Source organism: Mobula hypostoma, chromosome 22 (genome assembly GCF_963921235.1).
Source record: "Mobula hypostoma chromosome 22, sMobHyp1.1, whole genome shotgun sequence".
NCBI lineage: Eukaryota > Metazoa > Chordata > Chondrichthyes > Myliobatiformes > Myliobatidae > Mobula > Mobula hypostoma.
Window position 1 is genome coordinate 41,550,752 of NC_086118.1, and position 26,025 is coordinate 41,576,776.

At 42.0% G+C, this 26,025-nt stretch overlaps 1 protein-coding gene and 1 long non-coding RNA gene across 3 annotated transcripts in view; one reads left to right on the forward strand and one right to left on the reverse strand.

The window, feature by feature from the left end:
- Positions 1-26,025, forward strand: part of LOC134360311 (zinc transporter ZIP11-like) — an 860,127-nt gene that overhangs the window by 129,155 nt on the left and 704,947 nt on the right. The window lies entirely within an intron of this gene.
- LOC134360312 (uncharacterized) lies at positions 4,351-25,791 on the reverse strand. The gene is made up of 3 exons (XR_010021314.1): positions 24,491-25,791; positions 18,283-18,541; positions 4,351-9,914 (listed from the first exon to the last, which is right to left on the reverse strand). It is a non-coding gene; the product is annotated as an uncharacterized LOC134360312 (long non-coding RNA).

Sequence of the window (26,025 nt, forward strand, 5' to 3'; positions counted from 1 at the left end):
GTAAGTTTTTCAATTCCATAATCTTCAACAGCAATAATTTGTTCTATTACTAATTCATCAGGACCTGCTGCCTTCCCTTTCTTCATCTTATTTATTGCATTACGAACTACAGATTTTAAAATACTCAGTTCTTCAACATGCTTCTTAATTTCTGGCTTTTCGCCTCGATCGTCTTCAATATATTCAGTCCATCTGTTCATAATCTCATCTTTTTCCATGATAATGGTACCATCATATATAATCATATATAAAGCCAAAAATTAAAAAGAAAGGTGATGTTTTGATTCAGGTATTAGCTAAAATGGAAACATTCTAGCATTTTTATTGATTTCCATGTGTACTGACCTTATTGGAAATGAGTTTCTCACCTGATCCTACTTTTGGTTTATTCCTGAGGACTCTAGTGATACCATGTCCCTTAATTGATGGACTAGTCTTCTATCAGTCATCCTCTGTGGCTGAGTGCTCAGACATGGGGGAAGGGGCGCACACTGAGCTACGAGGGAAAGGGTACGCCTGTCTAGCTCGCCAGATCAATTGAACCTACTGCATCAATTCATGGAATGATCAGAACTCTACCAAAGGAAATCATGTAGCCAACGTAGCCTGAATTCTCCACAGTGAAACTTGTAAGTATCATTATGCTGGGAAGGATTTTGAACTCCGTTTGTGGGCAGCGAATTGGAACTTAGAAGACTAAAACAGGAAGAATTAGAAAAATATCTTTCAGAACTTTAGCACTTTCTAAGAAGCTCTGCAGCCAATGAAAAACTGTTGTATGTTTTTGAGATGTATCTGTTGTGCATTTAATATTTCAGTAATGTTTGAAAATAAACATGTTGTTTGATTAAGCATTCTTGTTTGTTTAAATTATTCATTATGGGTTAAGCGTAAAAATATGTGAAATGCACTTGTCATCATGCTAGCCTGTGATATATGCGTATCTCACTTAAAATAAACACTAAGTTAGACTCATATTTTGGACTCCCGTGTCTTCCTTTGAATTTGTTTAAAACTCAATTGTATTTTTAAACCTGATATACAGTTATCATTACAATGTAGATTGTATGTATAATGTGGATTGCATCATATACAAAGACAAAAATTAAAAAGAAAGGGTTTTGGTGGTATTAAGAAACGTGACAAAGTTACAAAACTTAACAGTATCCACTTCTGTAATGTTGCAAATCCAGTGTCAATGTTTTGAAAACTAACAATAATGAGCAGATGATATCTCTTCAAGTAATCTTGTTTAAGTGTAAACGTATTAGCCTGGGCACCATGGATCAATTGTCGTATAAAGAGCTGGCATTGACTTCAGGCTCCAAATGGCCTTCACTTTATGTTGTAATAATTCCATGAGTGCTCTTTTTGTCTGAAATAATGGTGTGAAAGATCTTGCTCTTACCTAAAATGTCTTAAACATCTCATTCCAATGCGGCTATCAGAGACATTATGGCATTCCTTTCTACTTCACAGATATGTCGACCTAGATTATATGTTCAAATCTTTGAGTGTGAACGCAGAATAATTTGACTCAACAAATTCCAAATAGCTGAATGATATTGCAAGCCAACCACACTCTGCCATGCAAAGGCTGAAGAGTCTGTTACAGGAGCCCTCTCCAAATCAGCTGTGGCTTTGTAATGGTAAAAATTGATCTGTTGGCCTCAATCACAACAAGCTTTTAACTATTGAGCAATGTACTCACAGAATTAGCTGTTGAAATGCATGCAGCTGTGTGGAAAAAAAACCCTTCATGTTCAAGGTAAAATAAATCGAGAGAAACCTTGAGGTATGAGCTGGCATTATATCTGTTTAATGGAAAATGCTAGGGCTGAGTGCTTTTATGGTTGTTAATGCTGTGAGAGGACCATAAAATTTCTCCTAGAAACCAGGTCGAAGCTAATCTCATCTTGGAACCGGACATATGGGCATCTTTATGCCCATTTGAATCCTGCAGTATCAGAAGTGGCATTCCAGATTAAGGAACAAAGATAATGGTTGCAATTTGCTTGTAGTGCTGTATTGTAGTGCTATAATTTACAGGTAATGAGTGGCTAGCTAAGGGATTGTTAATAACTGGGCAAATGAACCGAATCAGAAATGTGTAAGCACAAATAAATACTGAAATATCAGTAAAAATCTATATTATTTAGTATAATAACATCATAATTGTTAATGTTGTTATGGACAGAAGAAATTCAAATGATGAATTTGCCTCACATTCTCCATGTTTGTATCCTCTCATTGTAATTTCTGAAGGCTCTGATTTACCCTCTGTTATGAATGTATGGATAATATTGATTTATTAGTGCTTTGCTCATTTGTACTGGGTTGAAGGAGTAAGAACATATGCTGGCAGATTCATTGTGGAGCAGTGGTGACTTTCCCAAAGTCTTGTTTACATTTCAAAGCCATTAGTGAATTTCCAGCAGTAGTGTGGCGAGTTGCTTTTCAGGTGTGAGCAGGTGACTGAGATCTTTGTTGGCACAGGGTGCAGTTAAAACTGGTGGCTTTATCTAAGTTTTTGAGGCAATTCCCGAACAAACACTGGAACACAAGAACTGATAGAAGATCATTGACTGGCAACTGTAACACTGATACTCCCTCCCTGGATGCTGACTGACCTGTTGAGTATTTCCTGTTGATCTCTGATCAATATGTTGATCTACAACTCGCCTTAGGGTAGTCTGTGAAAGGCAAAGTAGCCACAGATAAAGAAAGCAAATAGTAGGTACTGGCTTTAATAAATGGAGATTTCAATTTCAAAATTTAGTAAATAATGATTGGCTTTGTAGCTTTGATCGTAAAATAGGAAAATATTTTATGACTTAGTATGTCAAAGAAGGAAAGAAACAAATACTCAGGGCTTAATTAAGTAATAGAGATAATCAAATCTGCAATGCAAAGGTGGGTAGGTCACACCATTAAAAGAAATAGAGAAGCTTTTGCCAACCAGGAGGTGATCTTAATGCCTGTAAGGAACTTAACTGGAGTGGCCACAGAATACGTACAGAAGTGTGAAGGAGCTGTTGCATTGCTTCGTGTAAGTGATTCTAAATGCAAAGGGCTAAATTTGATAATGCAAGGGTCCAATAAGCTGCTGCTGCTGTTAGTGTTGTTACATACACTCAGTGGTCACTTTATTAGGTACACCGGTACACCTGCTCATTAGTGCAAGTATCTAATCAGCCAATCATGTGGCAGCAACTCAATGTATAAAAGTATGCAGACATGGTCAAGAGTTGCTGTTCAGACCAGACATCAGAATTGGGAAGAAATTTGATACAAGTTACTTTGACCGTGGCATGAGTGTTGGTGCCAGACAGGGAGGTTTGAGTATCTCAAAAACTGCTGATCTCCTGTGATTTTCACACTCAAGTCTCTAAAGTTTAAAGTGCGAGAAACAAAAAAACACATCCAATGAGCGGCAGTTCTGCGGGGGAAAACACCTTGTTAATGAGAGAGGTCAGAGCAGAACGACCAGACTTGTTCAAGCTCAAAGAAAGCGACAGTAACTCCAATAACTATGATTTACAACAGTGGTGCATAGAAGTGGATCTCTGAATGCACAACTTGTCGAACTGTGAAGTGACTGGGCTGCAAGAGCAGAAGGTCAAGGTCTCGAACATACATTCAGTGGCCATTTTATTAGGTCTAGGAGGTTCTTAATAAAGTGGCCACTGCGTGTATGTCTGATGAATGGGATGATCAGGTATTGCAAACTCAAGGTGCTATAGGTAAAATTTGCGTGAATGTTGGTAAATGTACCAATTGCTTCTCGCACAGTAAATTTCCACTCAGGACAATGTGAAGACTTAATGTTGATGCTTGTGTGCAGTGTTTGAGTGAACAACATTGGTCAAGATCTGCAAAACTCTGTGCTGTATTCTGAGGATCTGGGATAAATATCAGAAGAATTGAGGTAATTTTGAATGAGTGAGAAGTTAGCTAGTCAGTGAGTGATTACAGAGCCATGTGATGATAACACTCTCAGTGGCTGCATGTAATTCTTGTGTTTTCATCCTGTACTTATTAGGCAGGCATCATAAAGATGAAATTGTATGAATGCTTTTCCATAACTATAGTCTAAGTTGTTTGAAAGGCACCAGTGATGGAGGTTGAATTCATGCAACTATTGAACGCGGCCACTTGAAAGTGGAATCCAATCATGTGACTGAAGTTACTTTATAGCCTCTTTTTGCTGTGGTGGTGCTGAAGTGAAGAACTTTATTTCACAGTGTACTTTGTTACTCGTCTGTTTCTGATTCCTCCTCGTGATGTTTAATGCTGAGTGGATTCTTGGCCTGTATGCAAGGCAAGCTTTTTCCGGCATGTTGGAACACATGACAGTAAACCTATTCCAATTCCTTCTCACAAGAAGGGCATTTAAGAGCAAATGAATCCATCAAAAACTATTTAAGTTGCAGTTAACCGAGATATACAGGTCCTCACCAGCAAACATTTACACACTTTTGTAGCCTCCCGGTAAGCCTCAGGCTCGCTCAGCTCGCTTCCGTCTGGGGAGAGCAGCCTTCGGCCCTGCCAAACTGGGTAATCAAGTTTAGGTGGATGCTGTATGTTGTGTCTCCTGTGTAACATCAGTACCCCGAAATAACATTCAGTCCACAATGTGCGGTTAAACGAGTAAGATTTTATATTTAAGTATGGGGTGAGTAGAGAATAAAAGAAAAGGAAAACAAATAAAAGCCGCCAATAATCTCATAAACGTGTCCAGTGCACAAACGTTGGAGCTCACAGATTCCCTGTCGCTGATCCTCCTTTGCTCGTCTTCGACCCCTGGGCTCCCTCCCCGAGCCCAGGCCCAGCGGATCCAGCAACCGTCTCCTCAAGCCACGTCTTCTCTCTTCATCCTCCTCGCGCCTTCTCTCCAAAGCCCGCGCAACTAACAGCTTTCACACAGACAGAAAGAATAACATCTATCCCAATTGGCTAACAAATGAATACAAGTCCCAATATCACTAATTATAATCCAAACATACTGCTATAGAGATCCACTGTCTCAGCAGATAACAGTACAGAGAAGCCATTTTATTCATCTTAGCAGTAACATAAAAGAAGAAATCCTTACACTTTATTTACAGCCCATACGTAAGGTTGAATGTTTGGAAGACCATTGGGCTGGATTTGCCAGCTACAATGGGTCCCATACTAAAGGTTGAATGTTTGAGAGACCATTGAGACAGATTTGCCAGCTACAACGGCTTGCAGGCATCTCCTGCCTGGTGGGAACTCGTTTACACTGTTTGGGTTATGAACAGTTCACAGGAACTTGTGGATGACACCAAGTTTGGCTTGCAGAGAGATCTGGATCACCTGGAAAAATGGGTTGAAAAATGGCAGATAGAATTTAATGCAGACAAATGCGAGGTGTTGCCCTTCGGGAGGACGAAACGAGCTAGGTCTTACACAGTGAAGAGTGTATTAGAACAAAGGGATCGAGAATATAAGTCCATAATTCATTGAAAGTGGCATCACAGGTAGATAGGGACATAAAGAAAGGTTTTGACACATTGGGCTTCATAAATCAAAGTATTGTGTACAGGATTTGGGATATTATGTTGAAGTTGTAAAAGTCAATGGTGAGGCCTAATTTGCAGCATTGTATGCAGTTTTGGTCACCTACCAGAAAAGATGTAAGTAAGGTTGAAAGAATACAGAGAAAAATTACAAAAAAAAATCTGGGTGACCTGGGTTATATGGAAAGATTGAATAGGCTTGGACTTTATTCCTTAGAATGTAGAAGATTGAACATAGGACATAGAAATCTACAGCACATTACAGGCCCTTTGTCCCACAATGTTGTGCTGACCATGTAACCTACTCTAGAAACTGCTTAGAATTTTCCTTCTGCATAGCCCTCTATTTACCCATCTAAGAGTCTCAAAATACCCTGTTGTATCCGCCTCTACCACTGTCACTGGCGGTGCATTCCATCCCCCCTCACCCCCCCACCACTCTGTGTGGAAAAACTTACCTCTGACATCCTCCTTGTACCTACTTCCAAGCACCTTAAAACTATGCCCCGTTATGTTAGCCATTTCAGCCCTGGGAAAAAGCCTCTGGCTATCCATACGATCAATGCCTCTCATCTTATACACCTCTATCAGGTCACCTCTCATCCTCTGTCTCTCCAAGGAGAAAAGACCAAGTTGACTCAACCTATTCTCATAGGGCACACTCTCCAATCCAGGCAAGATTCTTGTAAATCTCTCTCTGCACTTTTGTAAGGAGATTTCATAGAGGTATACAAAATTATGAGAGGTATAGACAGGCTAAATGCTTTTTCCCACTGAGTTTGGGTGGGACTACAACCAGAAGTCTTGAGTTAAGTGTGAAAGGTGAAAAGTTTAAAGCGAACTTGAGGGGAAACTTCAGTCAGAGGGTCATGAGAATATGGAACAAGCTGACGGTACAAGTGGTGCATGTGAGCTTGATTTCAATGTTTAAACGAGGTTTGGATAGATACATGGATGGGAGGGGTATGGAGGGCTATGGCCCCAGTGCAGGTCGATGAGAGTAGGCCATTTAAATGCTTTTAAATGGACTGGATGGGCCAAATGGTCTGTTTCTGTGCTGTACTTCCCTGTGAATCTATGACTGGAATCCTGGGGTAATCTGGGAAGGGCTTGTGCATGAGAGACTGATTTAGCAAATCATTCAGGTCTTTTGGAAAACAAATAATCCTCCTTGCAGTTTTTTTGGGGAGCATGTGATCATTTTATTTGAGTCATCTGTCAACGTTCGTTTGACTAAGAAATAGTGCGTGATAGATGGCTTTGTACTGTTGGCAAAGGTGATGGGTTCGTGCTTTCCTGGTCCCAGCAGTCACCAATGAAATAAGTATTTATTGACGTGCTGTTTTACTAACTCATTATTAACTATGGTTATGATCTCTTTATATGAGTCTAGCAGATGGACAGCAGTTATGTTGTCTTTATGTTGGGGCAAACGTTTATTGACTTAATTGGAGATTGGCAATTGTGGTGACTTGATAAAGAGTGTGACTGGAAGGTCACATTAAATGCACAAAGTTTACATTTACCTAATTACACAGCAATTAACATTAGACTTTGACTGAATCTGTATTCCTATAATGCTTTGAGGAACTGTGCTCCTGCCCCAAGTCTGTTCATGGTTTTAATTACGGCTATTTTGACAATCTAAGCCGTAAACTGTGGAATTTGCCTACATATTTGGTCAACTGCCTGGATGTTTATTTTTTCTGGCTTGATTTTCAGTGTTTTACTTGATAACAGTCCCATGAAATACCTTGGGATATTTTTGACTTGCTAAATACATACGTAACATAAATGGAAGTTATTATTTTTGTAAAGTATAACATGCAGACCATTAATTACATGAATTTAGATAACTCAAGCTTCTCATTACCACGTAACTTGTAAGGCAGAATTCCCCAAATGCTTTATTTTCATGGACCGAATCAGAAAATGTGCCTTTGGAATGGCACTAAATTAAAAATTGCTTGGCAGTTGGTTATAAAATCAGGACATCTGCACAGATTAAACATCTCCAGTGCAGCTGTGTTGCTGAATGGTGGGAGTTAAAATGATTAGTTCAGACCAGCGTGTGTTTTCAGGTGCCACCCCCCCCCCCCTTTGTGATGGTGCTGTATAATTGCGTGACCTCCGGTGAAATTGTATCAAAAAATTGCCGTAGCTTTAAAAATAGCAGTTTGTTTCCTCAAATGTCAGCTGAGGTGTGGGGTGCATGACTTCAAGCTGCTTAGCTGCATTTTCAGAGTGGACTCCATCAGCCAAGCAAATTTGATGCCATGAAAATTGTGTTACTGAACGTTATAGCTTACACAATTTGCCTGAAATTTCTGAGGCTTACGTTAGTTGTAGAACTGGTGCTTTTTATTTTTGCCTTAAGAGGTATATGGTAACAGTTGGATGTTCATTTTCAGAGCTCAGCGAGTTCCTTTCAGCAGTCAGTTCATCAAGACCTGGAGGCGCAAGTGTAAAATGGAGAAGGGTGGATTCCCTGAATGAAGAATGCCTGTTTGTGATTTTGTTTAAAGTGGGGAGGCTGATGCACGGACAGTCACCACACCGTCCTTGACAGACTGGAGTCAGGGTTCAGTGTTGTGTTTTGCAAGACAACTGGGGACCTTTCATTGCTGGAGCCTTCCTCCACCTTCACTTTTGTTGTGACGTATCACCATCATCCGTCTGCTCCACCGTTGAGGTCTTGGTTGGATCACTCTTTGTCACCCTTACCACCCTGGGTGACCCGATCAGGAATGAAGCAGCGGATGACTAAAGTCCAGATGGCGTCGCTCATGGGATCTCAGGAACTCACAGAACTCTCCTCCATGATAAGATGGCGATCCTCGTAGAAAGGAAGTTTAAGATGCAAATAAGGGATAATGAATTCTACCATGTATTGGATTAATTTGGAAGAATTGATGCTGACTGAAACACCTACACTGTTGAAAGAAATTGACAGCTTGGTAAAGCAACACTAATAGACTGAGACATTGTCTCTTTAAACCAAGATTGTGACAAGTTAGATGTTGTGAGGATATTTTCCTTGGTAGGTGTGTTGTAAGAGGAGGCATAGTCTATAATTTAAACTGTCAACTGCTTGTCCTAGAGTGAAAAGGACAGTTTTCTCTGTTAAGTTTGAGAATCCCTGGAACTTTCTGTTTTCAGAAACTATGGATGTTGAGTCACCAATTACATTTAAGCCTTTGATGCAACTCTGAATTAGATGGCATTAAAGGCTATGAGGAGCAGATAACATAGGGAGTTAAGACCAAAATTCAGATCAGCTATGACTGCAAAGAACATGCTGAATGTACTCAGTAAGCTCTCTGGCACGTTTGGAGAAACAGGGTTGGCAGAACCTCCGATGGTGACGAGAAGGCGTACAGGAGCCCTTCCGATACAGCCTCTCGAGCGCCTTCGATCTCGCCCCGGCCGCTGAAACAAGCAAAGCTGAGGATTTCGGGGCCTTCTGCTCCAGAGATTCTGGACCACACAGTAGCAGCGGCAACGAAGTGGGCATTTCAGAAGTTTTCCAGATGTTCCTCTGTACTCTCATGTATGTCTCCATCAAATCAGAATTGTGCATGGTCCCCTACTTGACAGATAACAGACATCACCACCGAAGTGGCCGCGCGTGCTACCGTCACGCCGCCATCTTCTCCCCCTTTTGATAAATCTCCAAAAACACTTGCAAATTCCTACAGATGTACCGTGGAGAGCATTCTGACTGACTGCATCACTGTTTGTTATGGTGGGGGGTGGTGGTGGGGTGGGGGAACTACTGCACAGCATCAAAGTAAGTTGCAGAGAGTTGTAAAATTAATCAGACCCATCATGGGTACTGGCCTCCATAGTATGCAAAACATCTTCAAGGAGCTTTTAATTTTCTTAATATGAAGCTTTCAATGTGGTAGAAATTCATCCTTGCTGATTTATGATCAGAATCATCTTAGTAGTGGCGTTGCATTGTTGTTTGCTGCTGAAAATCTGTGCTTTTGAAGTCAACAGGTGTGAACAACAGTACTGTAGCACCATAGGACAATCACTTTGTACGCCTAGCTATCACTTAAGCTGAATCTCCCAACACGTTTGTTTTGCTGCTGCAGGAAGGCACTCCATTTACTAAATAATGGAAGGGATGTAGAATGAATTCAAACCATATGGTTTTGTTCAGATGTCCTGAAGCATGTACAGCTGATAAGTTCCTTGCAATGTTTTTGTTTTGGTTTTAAATGAGGTGTGGCGGTCATTTTGTACATGACAAGGCAATCTCTCACAGTTACGTTGTTTTTAGTACATCAGCGATAAGTATTGGCCAGCACATCATGCACAACTTCTCTGCACTTCTTCAAAACGGTCCTGGGAGGTGCTTTACATCTACCGGAGAAAACAGAGAAGGTTCACCCAAAAGACTGCATTTCGAAAGGTGTAACACTCTCTTACACTGAAGAGTTAGCTAAGCCTGATGTACTCAGATCTCTGAAGATCTGAAACTTGAGTCTTACGACTTTGGGGAGAGAGCTACACACTGAACCACAGTTATGGAGAAAAAGATGAAATCTGTATTTGATGAGAATAATATATGAGTACAATCTGAAATTAAATGAAAACAAATACTTTTCTAGCAATTTTCATTTTTCTCTTGTCTTAGGCATATAAATCTAGCCCGCCAGGCAAGTCCCACCATCTTACCCTTGACAACTCGTTACACAGGTTCTGTTACCTGACCCATTAACCTGTTTCAACCCTGATACTATCTTTATTCGACACATCCCTCCTACTGAGAACCAACTTGCATCTCTCTCTTTTTCCAATTCTGATGAAAAGATTAACCGTTGCTGCTTCTTGCCAAGTTTTTCCCAACGTTTGCTTCCAAAATTAAATTGACCATATGCATACTTACAGATCTTATACATCAAAGCGACCTCAACGTTCGTAGATTTTGATAACGGTGGGAAGACTGAACAGAAATTGTTTATTATTTTGTGTTTGTACCAAGCCTCTTTGTGAGTGAGGGGGGGAAAGATAAGTGAAAGAAGGAGAAAGACAAAGGGGCAGGAGTAGGAGGGAAAAGAACGTGAAGCAAAAGAGAGAGAGAGGAAAGAATGAAATTGAAAAAAACAGAGGGAATATAGAATGAAATTATAATTTTTCTTCATTCTAACATTGTGGAACAGTAGTTAGATGTCTGTAACAGAGGCAATAGACATTCTCGCTACAGTACAATGAATAATCTGACATTGAAGTGCCTGCTCGGGTATGGGATTACTGCTGATTCTTAGCAATGTCAGGGGTCAAGAAACACTCGTTAGTTTGCATAAATTAATAGGTATGTTTATCAATAAGCATCACAGCAACAGGCCCATCGGCCCCCAATAACACTTCTGTGAACACTTTGCATGTATTCTCACCACTTCAAAACTTCTTTCCCAGTAACTGCAAAATGAATCACAAAACCTCATGCTTATTCACATTTACACAAGGCATTGTACAAGAGGTAAAAGCCTGCTCACAAGCTGATTAAAAATTTAGGCTGAGGCCCAGGTAATTTGAATTTCTTACAACTAAAAGTGGCCAGCATTACTGTTTTTTTAAGAAAAATAATGATTGCATTAGCCACCTTATTAGGAGTACACCATATAGGTCTGTATTGAATGGGTTCATCTCTTAACCTGAACTCATGTGAGGCTGTTGGTCTGAGATCGGAGGATAAATGTTCATTGGCAAACTCAAGCAAGCTTCTGTTCTGAAAGTTAAAAGTTACAGTATGTGGATAGCTCAAGAAACATTGAATACATTTCACTCTTGGTAATTCATCCTTAATCAAGACAGAACTTGCCTTTACAAAATGACTATTAGAGAGGTACACTGGCAACTTATCAAGAGTGCATGATGTGTTACCAGAAGGGAGAGTGTTGATAGAATCAGTGCCAAGAGGGTTCATTACAGCACCACGTGCTACAGAGAGATCTGTTACTGACAGTTCTGCCATGCCCGAACCTGGTGCAAATCTGGTAATGCTTGAATTGGTGTGGAAAATTTGCCGTTGAGGCCTGGCGTTGGGCAGGTCAAGCCAAGCAGAGTGATTGCTCACTGGCCAACATGTGAGTTGCCCACTGCCATGTGTGACCTGTAACCTGTAACCTAGCTGATAGGGGTGAAGTCAGGGCAATGCACTTGGTTCGTTCATTGTCAAACCCCTGACATGGTGCCTCTCTGTATCTCCTGCTAGATGTGGTGAAAGTTGCTGCTCCCCTCCAGTCTCGCTTCAGCCCAGAGATTTCTCTGTGATAATAATCTCAATGGGTATTTACCAGCAATAGGTTTGTTACCTTAAAACAGACGACACTACAGCATAGTACTGACTCTTCAACCCATGATATTGTGCCAACCTTTTAACCTTCTGAGATCAATTTAACTCTTCACTCTCACATAGCCCTCCATTTTTCTGTCATCCATATACCCATATTAGAGTCTCTAAGTGTCCTTTATCTTTCTGCCCATACCACCACTGCTGGCAGCATATTACATGCACCCACCACTCCCTGTGCAGAGGAAAAACTACCTATGACATTCCCTTATATTTTTTTCCCAATCATCTTTAAATTATGCCTTGTCATTTTCCAATTTATCCCTGGGAAAAAGGTGCTGTCTATCCACTATTAATGCCCCTTCTCATCTGGTACACCTCCATCAAGGCCCCTCACATTCTCCTTCGTTCCAAAGAGAAAACCGTAACTTGCTGAACCATTCCTTGTAGGTCACACTCTCTAATCCGAGCAAAATCCCTGGTGAATCTCCTCTGCGCCCTCTCTAAAGCTTCCACAGCCTTCCTGTAATGAGGTGACCAGAATTGAACACAGTACTCCAAGTGTGGTCTAACCAGAATTTAGGGAAATCTCTTGGCTGGGATCAGTTGTGCAGCCAAACACAGGGAGCAAGGGAGCTGCAGCTCCTGCACCCCCCCCCCCCGCCCCTGGAAAGGAAGTGTTGAGAGACCCCGTAGGGTTCGGGTGGCCTGCCAGTCAATGATGTCCCACATTCACCCTGCCCACCAAGTGAGCAGCCAGAGCATCTCCACTAACTGCTGAGCTAGTGTCCAGTTCGTCCCGTTCAATCAAAACACACCTTTACAGGCAACCTCTCCAGAACGTGCCATGGGGTGATGCCCCACTGGTGGAGCATCTGCAGAGAGCAGAGATGTCAGGGATCCACCCAATCCATCCCAGTTCATTCCAGGAAGATTTTTTTTTTAATTCAGTGAGCTGGGACTAGAGGACTGAGTAATCTTATGAATCAGTGCTCTGCATGGTTGCCCTAAACAGAGCATCAGTGTGGGTTTCTCTCATTTAGGGAATCTAAGCTGTGGAAGGTAGAAGTTAGAAAAGTTCCACACTGAACAATGCTTCTCCTGTATTTGTGCAAGACATTTACCGCTCATGAGGAAACATGATCCTTTGTCTTTAAAGAATGTGGCTCGATTTAATGATGCAAGTTTAGGTCTCAAACCAGTTTACTGTGCCCTAGAACAAATACACACTGTTAAATCAATACACAGTGACAATTTCTTTAGGATGCCAAGTTCTTTGCGCAATTTTCTGCAAGGAGACGAGATTGTGAAAGCTGATTTTTGCCTTTGTTCCTATCCCCACGTTTGTAGGCTGGAAGTGTAGACAGTTTTGCAAAATCCTGGGTTTACAATCTCCCAAGTAGACCCACACTCAGGTGGTTTTACAAAGGGAGTCCTGGTGAACCTGACTATTTGCTTTGACTTGCTTTAAATGACTTAAAAATGTTAATGAGACATGCAAAAGCTCTTTATATTAACTGGGAAAGACTATTTATAATTCATGACATCTGATCAGGCATACACTGGGGTTGCTGCCCTTGTATGAGCATGGCTTTTACCTCTTGCAAATACAATATATTTCTGTATCAGAGCAAAAAAGATCTGCAATTTAATGAACAATTAATTCCCACTTTTTTCCCCCTCTGTTTAATTCTCTTCACACACTGTTCAGACGAGGGGATGACAGCAGTCGCAGACTCCACTGCTGGCTCTGCTACATTTTCCATCGTTTTTGATTGTTGGCTTGCTGTTAGTAGGAAAATTAAAGACAGAAGACTGCAGATGCTGCAAATGTTAAAGCAGATCAGAAAATCCTTCAAATATCTGCCATGTCACGCAGCATCCGAGCACAGGATTTGAAAAGTTAAAATTTAAAACCTGTGACCTTCTGTCACAACTCTTAGCTTTAAGCATGAAATGTAGTCCATCTCTTTAATCGCGTTATTCAGAAGATCAACGGGAGGGAAAGTTGTCGTCAATTGGAGTGGGGATAAGGGAGCTTGAAATCAATCTCATGGATATAATGACCTTGAAGAGGTATATTTAAGGCAGAGTTTGACCGGTTCTTGATTAGTAAGGGTGCCAAAGATTGCGGGGAGAAGGGAGGAGAACGGGGTTGAGAAGGAAAATAAATCAGCCATAATTGAATGGTGGAGCAGACTTGATGGGCCAAATAGCCTATTTCTGATCCTACGTCTTATGGTCTTGTGGCTTGAAGGGAGACTAGGTAAAGGAAAGAGAACCAGGAGAATGGTCCCTTCAGCATCGGTGAATGAAGGTTTCGGCAGGTGATCCAAAGAAGGGAAGAATGTGGCAGAGATGACGATCATCAGCAGAATTCGGTGCAATCCTGATTCGATACCTCTAGTGAAAAAAAGATACGTTTGGAAGGCGTCTTGGATATGCTTCACTCTGCTAATGAATATAACTTACTTTAATTCTAGACTTTCAAAGACTGTTGGCAAAGACTTAGTCATTGAGTCATAGAACACAACAGCACAGAAACAGGCCCTTTAGTCCATCTTCTCCATGCTGAACTATTATTCTGCCTAGCCCATCGACCAGTACCCAGACTGTAGATCTGCATACCTCTCCCATCAATCTACTTAGACAAATTTCTCTTAAATTATGAAATCGAACCCTCATCCATCACTTCCACTGGCAGCTCTCACCACCCTTTGAATGAAGAGGTTCCCCCTTATGTTCCCCTTAAACGTTTTACCTTTCACCCTTAACTTATAACCTCTAGTTCTAGTCTCACCTAACGTTAGTGGAAAAAGCCTGCTTGCATTTATCCAATTTATATTCCTTATAATTGTATACCTAAATAAAATGATTGACTTCTTGATATTGACTTGTTAATTTTCTCTCCTATTGTTCAGTGCTTTATATTAGTCCTTTGGCATAACTCCTTAAATTGAATCAATTTTGTCTATAAATTCAAGTATTCATTTAAACCATAAAATTAAACTGTGAATTGAAAAGTGGGAAATGTAGTTTCAGCCCATTATTTTTGAGGGATGTTTCTCTAGGTCATTCATTTTCAGTTGTGCTGTATTTTATTTATACTGAAATTTCAATCTGGTGCCTTTGATTTTCACTTGGTATTGGGATGTTGGAATCTCAAAAGCAGCCTCATTTGCTTCATTGCACTTAAAATTGTTGCTTAGCTGTTCAGTTTAGTAATACAGTGGATTCCGGTTAATTGGGCCATTAGGCAGCTGTTTATTTGGGACACTATTTGAGAAAATAGAGGGAACACTGCCACTTTTGAGTCAGGAGACTGCTGTTGAACAGTTTCTAACTTGTGTCAGTTGCGTGTACTTGTGTTGGCTGTTAGACACTAAATCGTGCTTAGAGTGAACAGTTTTCAAATCGGGTCAGTTGCTTGTGTTATGCCTTCCATTTGAGCCGATGGATGCTAATTCAAAAAGCAGTGACTTGTGATAAGTTTGTCTTTTTTTTATACCTTTTGAACAATTCTCATGAAATTTTAGCTTATTAGGGCAGCGGCTTAATTGGGTCAAAATGCACTGGTCCCGATGTGCCCCTATTAACCTGAATCTATGTTATTAACTGTTTTTCCTCTTTACCAATACTACCAGATGTACTGGGTATTTCCTAAATTCCAGATCTGCATTTCATAGCTTTTTATTTTCTCTCTCCCCCTCTTCTGTCTCCTTTCTCTCGTCCTTACCCCCTACCTCCTAATCCCCTAAACCCCATTCTTTCCAACCTGGCTGATCGAAATTGTACTGCCATTGTCTCTTGCAGTTGTTACAATGAGACAGCCAGTCTCTTACGTCTGTCGTGTTTGCTGCAGGATCCGTGCAGGCAATTTGCTCATCGGAGCTGAGAATGTTATTGTTTCACTTAGAAGCACCTATGAGAAGAAATCTTTTCCAGATTTCAACATAAGTATTACTCTGCAAAAAAATGCAGTATTTCTTTCAAATAAAATAATATCTGTTTAAATTGTGTTTTGTATGATTCATACTCCACTGGAGTTAGTATTCCATTAGTAGACATCTTATCTGAGCTGCTGCTGATAATAAGACATCAAGCAGAATAGTGAGCACACTATTTTGGACTCTTATTTGGTAATTGAGACTACTCTCATTTCACTTACTAGTTCATCAGCAGTGAATTTTATCATATGGTTGAGCAAACCTCCTGTAGTGGTTGCTGATTCCACCTACACACCATCATTTCAGGCATTTCTTACCCTCTGAAGATCAATCTTAACCCGTTCCTAGTTCCTAGTTATTGCTTTGTGTCAGGAACCAGTTGTTCCATAGTAACCCACAAAGTGCTGGAGGAACTCCCTCATCTATGGAGAGGAATAAAGAGTCGGCGTTTGGGGCAAAGACCCTTCATCGGGACTGGAAAGGAAGGAGTAAAAGCCAGAATAAGAAGGTGGAAAGGAGGGGAAGGACTACAAGCTGGAAGATGATAGGTGAAACCAGGTGATGGGGGAGGTAAGTAGGTGGGGGAGGGGGAATTGAGAAACTGGGTGGTGAAGGTGGAAAGGTGAAGTTCAAAATAAATTTATTATCGAAGTATGTATATGTCACCATATACAACCCTGAGATTCATTTTCTTGTGGCATTAACAGTAGATACAAAGAAACACAATAGAACCAATGAATGAATACACACCAACAAAGCTGAGCAAACAACCATGTGCATAAGAAGACAAAGTGTGCAAATACAAAATAAATAGTAAGTAAATAATATTAAGGATATGAGTTGTAGAGTCCTTGAAAGTGAGCCCATATGTTGTGGAATAGTTCCGCGTTGAGGCGAGTGAAGTTATCCACACCGGTTCAGGAGCTGAATGGTTGAAGGGTAGTAACTGTTCCTGTACCTTCTTCCCGATGCCAGTAGCGAGAAGAGAGCAAGGCCTAGATGGTGAGGATCCTTGATGATGGATGTTGCTTTCTTGTGGCAGTGCTCCTTGGAGACATGCTCAGTGGTTGGGAGTGTTTTTCCCCTGATTGATTGCACCGTATCCACTACTTTTGCCAGCTTTTCCATTCATGGCCGTTGATGTTACATACCATGCTGTGATTTAACCAGTCAGAATACTCTCCACTGTGCACCCATGGAAGTTTGTCCAAGTTTTAGATGACATACTGAATCTGTGCAAACATCTAAGAAGCAACACACATCAAAGTTGCTGGTGAACGCAGCAGGCCAGGCAGAAAAGCTGTTACTAACTCTTCCTTCAGTTAGTCCTGACGAAGGGTCTCGGCCCGAAACGTCGACTATACCTCTTCCAGAGATGCTGCCTGGCCTGCTGCGTTTCACCAGCAACTTTGATGTGTGTTGCTTGAATTTCCAGCATCTGCAGAATTCCTGGTGTTTACGTTTTTAAAAACACCTGTTTAACCCAGGGGCTCCCAACCTTTTTTGCACCACGGACCGGTTTAATATTGACAATATTCTTGCGGACTGGCCGACTGGGGTTGGGGGGGGGGGTGGGTGTTCAAGTAGGGTTAAACTCATTTCAACATGTCTTTTACAGTTAGGGTTGCCAACTTTCTCACTCCCAAACAAGGGACAAAAGTAGCAGTTAAACTGCGGGACACTTTATCCCAGGAAAGACTACCATGACCATGAAGCCTTGCGCGGGAACCTGTGTGCGCATGCGTGACGTGTGCGCCTCCGTGCCGATTTTTTTTCCCCACAAATTGGTTTTGTCTTCATCTTCCCGACTACACTGTACATACATTATTTCTACTTTATTTAGGCTGTGTATTTATCATATCATTCCTGCTTTTACTATATGTTTCTGTTATTTATTTTCGGCTTTATATGTTATTTGGTATGATTTGGTAGGTTATTTTTTGGGTCTGGGAACACTCAAAAATTTTTCCCATATAAATTAATGGTAATTGCTTCTGCGCTTCATGCCATTTCGGCACGAAAGGTTTCATAGGAACACTCTACCTTAGCGGGGGGAAAAACGGGACAAACCAGTTTAGCCCAATATACAGGATGTCCCGGCAAATAGTTGGTAACACTATGTTCAAGTGCAACAGTGCGTGACAGGGAATGAGGAAAGGTGCAGCTGACTCGTATTGTTTCCTCGCGGCCTGGTAGCACATGCTTTGCGGCCTGGTCATTGGGGACCACTGGTTTAACCAAATCCTCTTGGTTATACCTTATTGAATTAGTTGCCATAAATTTAAATTTAGTGAATCATTCCGCCAGCCCCAAATTGTATTAAGATATAACTGAATATTGACGATATACAATATTTTTGGCCATTCTTTCCCAAAGCCCATAATCCCCTTGGCAGCAGGAACTAAACAAGGCAAAGTAAGTCACAGAATGGAAACAGCAGCGCTTCTAAGAGTTATTCATTTCTCGTTTTGATCTAAGCATAACTTACATTTGGGATCTAAGTAAGACTGTCAGAAATAACTCGGAAAATGCTCGGGTGGTTGAAGGTTTGGTTGAGTTGTTCAACAGCGCACGGATGATGTCTCCTTTTATGGTGACAAAAAGTTTGCAAATGGATTGTCAGCACCAGAGAACAACTCAACCCAACTAAGTTAGACTCTTCATATTCCATAACCTTCACGATCCATAGTCCATTGGGCAGCACCGTAGTATAGTAGTTAGTGTAATGCTAATACAGCATCAGCAACCTGGAACATAAGAAATAAGAGAAAATTCAGGCCATTTGGCCCATCAAGTCTGCTCCACAATTCAATTGTAGCTGATTTATTCTCCCTCTCAACCCCATTCTCCTCACTTTTGCTTTTGTTAAGTAAATAGCAAATCATAAATAAGAAAGTACATTTCTAATTAAAGAGCAGCAGAGTGATGCAATGATTAGCGCTGCTATCTCACAGCTCTGGTTTGACTTGGACTCCCCACTGACGTACCAAATACATACGGGGGGTGATTGATAAGTTCGTGGCCCAAGGTAGAAGGAATCAATTTTGGAAAACCTAGCACGTTTATTTTTCAACATAGTCCCCTCATACATTTACACAATCCAGCTGTTGTGGAGCATACGGATCCCTTCTTTGTAGAAGTCGGCGTCTTGGACCTCCAGAAAGTGGTCCACAGCAGGGGTGATTGATAAGTTCGTAGCCTAAGGTAGAAGCAGATGAGTTATACAGCTCTTGTTACATGCACGTGCAGTTCAACTCTTTGAGTGACTATGCAGAAAGTTTGAAGTTAATAACTCATCTTCGTCTACCGTAGGCCACGAACTTATCAATCACCCCTCGTGCAAGTTAGTAGGTTAATTGGTTACTTGAGTGGTGCAGGCTCATTGGGCTGGAGTTGCCTGTTCCAAGCTGTATCTCTAAATAAATAAAAAAAATCTGATGTGCCATAATGACAAACAATAACAAAGAATACTTTAGAGAAATTCTGTTCTTTAAAATCATGAGATTTCTAGAAACAGCTCAAAGTCAATATATCACATTATCCAAAGCAGCATGCCCAGCCATAACTCAGCTGCCACAACACAATAGAAAAGCAAGTTGGACAAATAATCCCATGCACACGAAACTGAGACAACAAAAAGCAAACAGGTCCATCCCGAGCCAAATAATAGTGATTATTTGCAATGTTTTCAACATGGGAAGAGCAGCACGTAATGACCTAGATGCTAATGTGCTCAGTGGGTCTGTTTGCAGCTCCCATGAGTAGTTTCGATTTTTGTAAACAAACATTTCAGTTGCTTCCAAAATGTTTTCCAGTTGACTTCAAGCACAATGTTCTGCATCCTACATGGGTTAATGGTAAAATGTGGAATATGGATATTCAAATCCCTGGTGGGAAGATGGCGGCGCGACGCAGCTCGCAGCAGACACTCCGGTGGTGATGGCTGTTATTTGTCAGGTAGGGTGCCGTGCACAGTCCTGATTTGATGGAGACGGATGTGAGAGCACGGAGGAACTTCTGGTGAAACTTCTGAAATGCCTGCTTCGCTGCTGCTGCTACTGTGTGGTCCGGAATCTCCGGAGGAGAAGACCCCGAGTCCTCGACTTTGCTTGTTGCTCGGCAGCCGGGGCGGGGTCGAAGCGCTCGGCAGAGGATGGTGTTCGGAGAGGCTGTGTTGGAGGGGCTGGTCGGAGGCTCGAAGTTTTTGGATGGACTCAGAGTCCGCTGCGGTCGGGTGCTTCCAATGGTACTGCATTGGCGAGTTGGCGGCGCTTGGAGGTTCATGGCGGGGAGAGTTCCTCCCTTCTGCCGCCTGCGTGGGATGATGAGTCTATCGGGACTTTGAGACTTTTTTTTACTGTCCCCATGGTCTGCTCTTTATCAAATTATGGTATTGCTTTGCACTGTTGTAACTATATGTTATAGTTATGTAGGTTTGTCAGTTTTAATCTTGGTTTGTCCTGTGTTTTTCTTGTGTTATCATTCTGGAGGAATGTTGTATCATTTTTTAATGCATGCATTTCTAAATGATAATAAACGAGGACTGAGTGTCCTCATAATCTAAAAAAAATCTTTAAAAAACTGAAGCTTTATTTTATATTCAAAGGTAAAAAAGACAGCTTTGAAGCAACTCTCTGTAGTTCTTCTCATGGCACAAAATATACAGTACCAATTCATATTTATAAATTATCCACAACATAGGCAAATGACTAGAAGCATTCCTCAGGAGATTGGGTTATGGTAACAGCTTGGACTACAAGGAGAGTTTTAAGGAGAAAGTAAAAGGAAAAGGGTGAAAAGATTTCGGGCTAGAATTCCAGAGCTTAATGCTAAGACAACACAAGACAGCCACCAAATGTTGAAACAAAGCAAATAGGATGACCTGCGTTGCTCTTGTCAAGAGTTGTCGGGGTTCAAAGGATCAAATGCTCTTCTTCAGAGCTGCTACCATTCTCAGATGCCATCAGGAGGTGGAGATGAAATAATGCAGGATTTCTTGCAATGATGCGAGGCCAGGGGAGATTATGGAGGTACAGAGAGAAGAAACTCATATTTAGAGAATGAAGGTAGTCAACAGCTTTAAACTTCCCAGCATGCTACTGGGGTACGTTTCAGCTCATCCAGGAATATGGATGAAGAATCAGTTTACAATACAGGGAAAGTAAGACTGGGAACAGAGACATGGAACAACAATTACTATCCAGTCAGACTTCCTCTTCTTCAGCCCTTTAATTGCTTTATAGGATGGAACTGCCTCAGTGCACGCAGACGGGAGAAGGAAGAAAAACTCTCCCTGCCATGCCGACCACAATTCGACTCTGAGTCATCCGAAAACTTTGAGTTCTGTTCAGCTGTCCGACACCGAGTACTGAGCGGCATCTCTGCCGAACGATTCGACCTCATTCTCGGTCGCCAAAAGCAGGCAAGGCCGGGGATTTTGAGGCCTACCCTCCGAAAGATTCCCGACCACACAGTAACGACAGCAGCGGACAGGCATTTCAGAAATTTCTCCAGATGTTCCTCTGTGCTTTCACGCCCATTCTCCATCAAATCAGAATTGTCCACGACCCCTATTTAACAGATACAACATCATTTTTCACTGGAGGGCTGCGTATGCATGGCGCGCTGCCATCTTCTCCTCCCGCCATCTTTAGGAACTGATTACTGACTGCAGGAGGAGGACACTGGAGGCCCATGAGCCAGGCCTCATCAGGGGATCAAAGGTGGAAAGTATTAGTAACTTTATATTCCTTGGTGTTATCATTTCAAAGGACCTGTCCTGAGACCAGCACGCAAGTGCCATTACAAAGAATGCACAGCAGTGCCTCTACTTTCCTAGGGGAGGGGACAGAAAACCACCAGGTGATAGGTGAAACCTGGAGGGGGAGGGATGAAGTAAAGAGCTGAGAAGTTGATAGATGAGGTGAGAGAAGGACAATGGGATGTGAAATTGTGAGGGGTTGTGGGGTGGAGGAGGCATCACCGAAAGTTTGAGAAATCGATGTTCATGCCATCAGGTTGGAGGCTACCCAAACAGAATAGAAGGTGGTGTTCCTCCAACCTAAGTGTGGCCTCATTTCACCTATCACTTGGTGGTTCTCTCTCCCCTCCCGGCCACCTTTGAAATCTACTCCTCAGCTTTTTTTCTCCAGTCCTGCTGAAGGGTTTCGACCCAAAATGTTGACTATACTTTTTTTCCATAGATGCTTCCTGTCCTGCTGAGTTCCACCAGCATTTTGTGTGTGTGTTACTCGGATTTCCAGCATCTGCAGATTTTCTCCTGTTTGAGGATTTGGTCAGTTTATTTCAACAGAAAGAGGAGATTGGGATATGGTGTCCTCATCAGACCTCTAGCAGTTCACTTTCTTCTTAGGAAGAGTAATCTTGTTTTCAAGACCTTGAAGGAACTTATCCATCATTCATACAAAATAAAGGCCTTCATTGCTGCTTTTTCATAAATTTTCTTTTGTGCAACTTTTCTCCCCTCTTTCTGTTCTCGAAGCCTCCTGCAACATGCTTGGTGATTTCGGTGGGAGCTGCTCACTGGCTCCTCCACCAGCCAGATATTATTGAGGTGCCATTCTGAGAATAACAACAGAGAGGCCTCTTTCAGTGCAGAGTGGCTTTACAAAAGAGGTCAAAACATCTCTCCTCTTTGTTCCGTGTTGTCCGATGAGTAACTGGGTAAAGGAAAGTAAAATTCTGCCTTTTTTTGGCACTTTTGTCATATTTTATTGACTGAGAATTCCTCTGTAGTGTTGTCACTCTAGTAATTTTGGGTATGCGGTTTCTACCTTGCATACAGGTTGATCCCCCAAACAGGAAAGTAATATCAAATAGGTAATTGTTTTTTTTCAATTGTCCTGAATGAAGGAAGAATGTGAGTTTTTTTTTGCATCCACCTGAGAGACCACATGCCAGAATGTTCCTTTCAATCTTCCAGTGTTCTCTCATGCTGCCCTGGAGCACAGGGCTTTGATTTTTTGTGGTGTTCCCTCTGTAGAGCTGATGCATTTCACTTAGAAGCACAACGGCTGTTAAGCTGAGCTGCAGCTGACCCCCGTCTCATTGCAGTGAGTGAAGATCAAAAGCGCCTATGTTCGATTTGGAGGACTGTCCTTGTTTTGGTGGGGGTAGAGAGGGCGAGAAAGAGGAAAAGAGCTTGTTTTGTTCTTGTTGTTTTGTTGCTTGTTCTGTTCTGCTTTGTGTTCTTTGCTGCTCTGCTGAGCATTATGGGTAGAGGAATAGCATATGGGAGCAGGGATGTGATGTTGTGGCTCTATAAGGCATGGTAAGACCTCACTTGGAGTACTGTGTGCAGTTTTGGGCTCCTTATTTAAGAAAGGATGTGCTGATGTTGGAGAGGGTTCAGAGAAGATTCACTAGAATGATTCTGGGAATTAGAGGGTTAACATATGAGGAACATTTGACTGCTCTTGGACTGTACTCCATGGAGTTTAGAAGAATGAGGGGGGACCTCATAGAAACATTTTGAATGTTGAAAGGCATGGACAGAGTGGATGTGGCAAAGTTGTTTCCTAAAGTGGGGGAGTCTAGTACGAGAGGGCATGACTTAAGGATTGAAGGGCACCCATTCCGAACAGAGATGCGAAGAAATTTGTTAGCCAGAGGGTGGTGAATCTGTGGAATTTGTTGCCATCGGTAGCAGTGGAGGCCAAGTCATTGGGTGTATTTAAGGCAGAGATTGATAGGTATCTGAGCAGCCAGGGCATCAAAGGTTATGGTGAGAAGGCGGGGGAGTGGGACTAAATGGGAGAATGGATCAGCTCATGATAAATGGCGGAGCGGACTCGATGGGCTGAATGGCCGACTTCTGCTCCTTTGTCTTATGTCTTATGGTTATGTTGGTGCCAGAATGTTTGGCAACACTTGTGGGCTGCCCCCAGCACATCCTGAGGTTGTGTTGGTGAGTGATGCCCTACATTGTGTTTCGCTGTAAATGTGATAAATAAATCTGACCATGCATCAGAACTCATCACAGTGTGGATTCTGAGGAGCATTGGCACCTGCTGCACGCCATATTTGCCTCACTTTTGGCTGGGGTGACCAATGGTGTTTTTGATAAACAGTGTTGTTGCTTGGAATTCAGTGTGTGGTAGCAAGGAAATTTCTAAAGCAGTGGTTTAAGGCTGCCCACAGTTAGGTTTTTGTTACCCTGTAGTCTGTATAAGCTTGATCTTGGTCTAGTCTAGTCCAAGGACCCCCTAGCCGAATGGTATTGGTCCAGGAAATTTTAAAAAAAGGGATTGGAAACCATAAAGGCAGCAGAGACTGCAGGTGCTGGAATCTGGAGCAACAAGCAATCTGCTGGAGAATCTCATCGTCTGTGGAGGGAAAGGAGTTGTGGAAACCCTGCATCTGGGCTGGGAGGGGAAATGGCCGGGATATAGAGGAGAGGGGGAGTAGTGGAACAGAAGCCTGAGGTGACTGGTGGACTGAGAAGGAGTAAATGATGATCGGCAGGTTGCATCAGTGAAGGGAAGGAGTAGAGTTGGTGATAAATAGACAGAAGAAGAAAATTGTGAGGCAGATGGAGTGAGTTGAAGGAAGGGGAAAGTTGAAAACAGATACTGGAGGGTGAAAAGCAAAACACAAGGATTATCAGTGCTGTAATCTCAAAAGTAAAAAAATTGCAATTGGAATCCTTTTATAAACTATAGGCAAACTCATTGTACCTGTAGGAAGTTCTAATGCACTTTGAGTAGATGAGAGCTTCTGTTAAAACATCCCTCCTTGTTCCATCCTCTCCAATAAAGCATCATACAACCAAAACGCTGCAAACTCTTTCATTGCTACGGTGATCCACGGAGCTGTCTGTAAATGTTAAATTTAAAAACATTTTGGGAAAATTTCTCTTTGGGATGCGGCCAGGGCTGTCTCATGGAGATAACTGTTCATGAGGTCATTTGCTTGCTTGGTTATTTATTTACTGATTTAGAGATACAGTGTAGAACAGGTCCTTCTGGTCCAATGAGCCACGCCACCCAGTGACTATTTAACCCTAGCCTAATCACAGGAGACAATTTAGAGTGACCAATTAACCTGTTAACTGCTATGTTGTTTGGACTCTGGCAGGAAACCGGAACACCTGGAGGAAACCCACGTGGTCAAGGGGAGAACGTACAAACTCCCTGCAGACGGCATTGGAATTGAACTCCAACACCCTCAGCTGTCGTAACGTTATGTTAACCACTACGCGGCCATGGCGCCCCAATAGCTTGTGGGAAGAGGTAGGGGGAAAGAACGCAGTCCTTTCTTCATAAAGAATCTGTGGAATTCATTGCCACAGAAGACTGTGGAGGCCAAGTCATTGGGTATATTTAAAGTGAAGATTGATAGGTCTGTGATTAGTAAGACCGTTAAAGATTATGGGAAGAAGGCAGGAGAATGGGGTTATGAAGGATATAAGATCAGCCATAGTGAATAATGGATCAGACACGATGGGCTGAATGGCCTAATTCTGTCTAATTCTGTTCCTATGTCTTATTGTCTCACAAAGGCCATAGAACTGAGGGGAGGGGGTTTAGGAGAGAACACAGACAAAGAATTGTCAGTGTGGTCCTATAGTCCTGCATTTCATATTGTCCATAGGTCAAGCTTTGTAAGCAGAGCAAGAAAAACGCTGTGTCAATATTGAAGGTAGATTAAAAATCAGTTAAAAAGCTGTAGCTGTTGCAAATCTGAGGCAAAATCAGAGAGCTCTAGAAGCAGTCAGCAAGCTCATCTGCTTCTCTGAAAGTCAAAACCCAGCACTCCTGAAGCCCACCTGGCAAACTTTTGGACTTGCGATAAAACCAGGCCACTTCAGGTGTTTAGTTCATTCGATTTCAGTGAATGATAAGGATCGAGTGGCCGCAGCCGTCCATTAGAAGAGCAGCACTGGCCAGACCTTGAGCTGTCTCTCCAATCACTCAACCTCAGGGAAAGAGAAGGAAGCAACAAGCTGACATGACCTTGCAAAGCCTCTTAGGATTCCTGTTCTGGCACAGTGTCTGCACTGACACTTGCATCTGTGTTTTCATAGCGATCTTCTTATCTACCTGTGAAGAGGAGACGTTTTATATGTGGAATTCATTGTAAATGGAGGTTGACCATAATAGTGCAGCATAGTAACCTCAAGTATTGGGTCAAACACTAGGTCAAGGAGAGGTTGACAAGGAGAGGTCAATTATAAGATGTGTCTCTTGTTCAGCAGACAACGTTACAATAC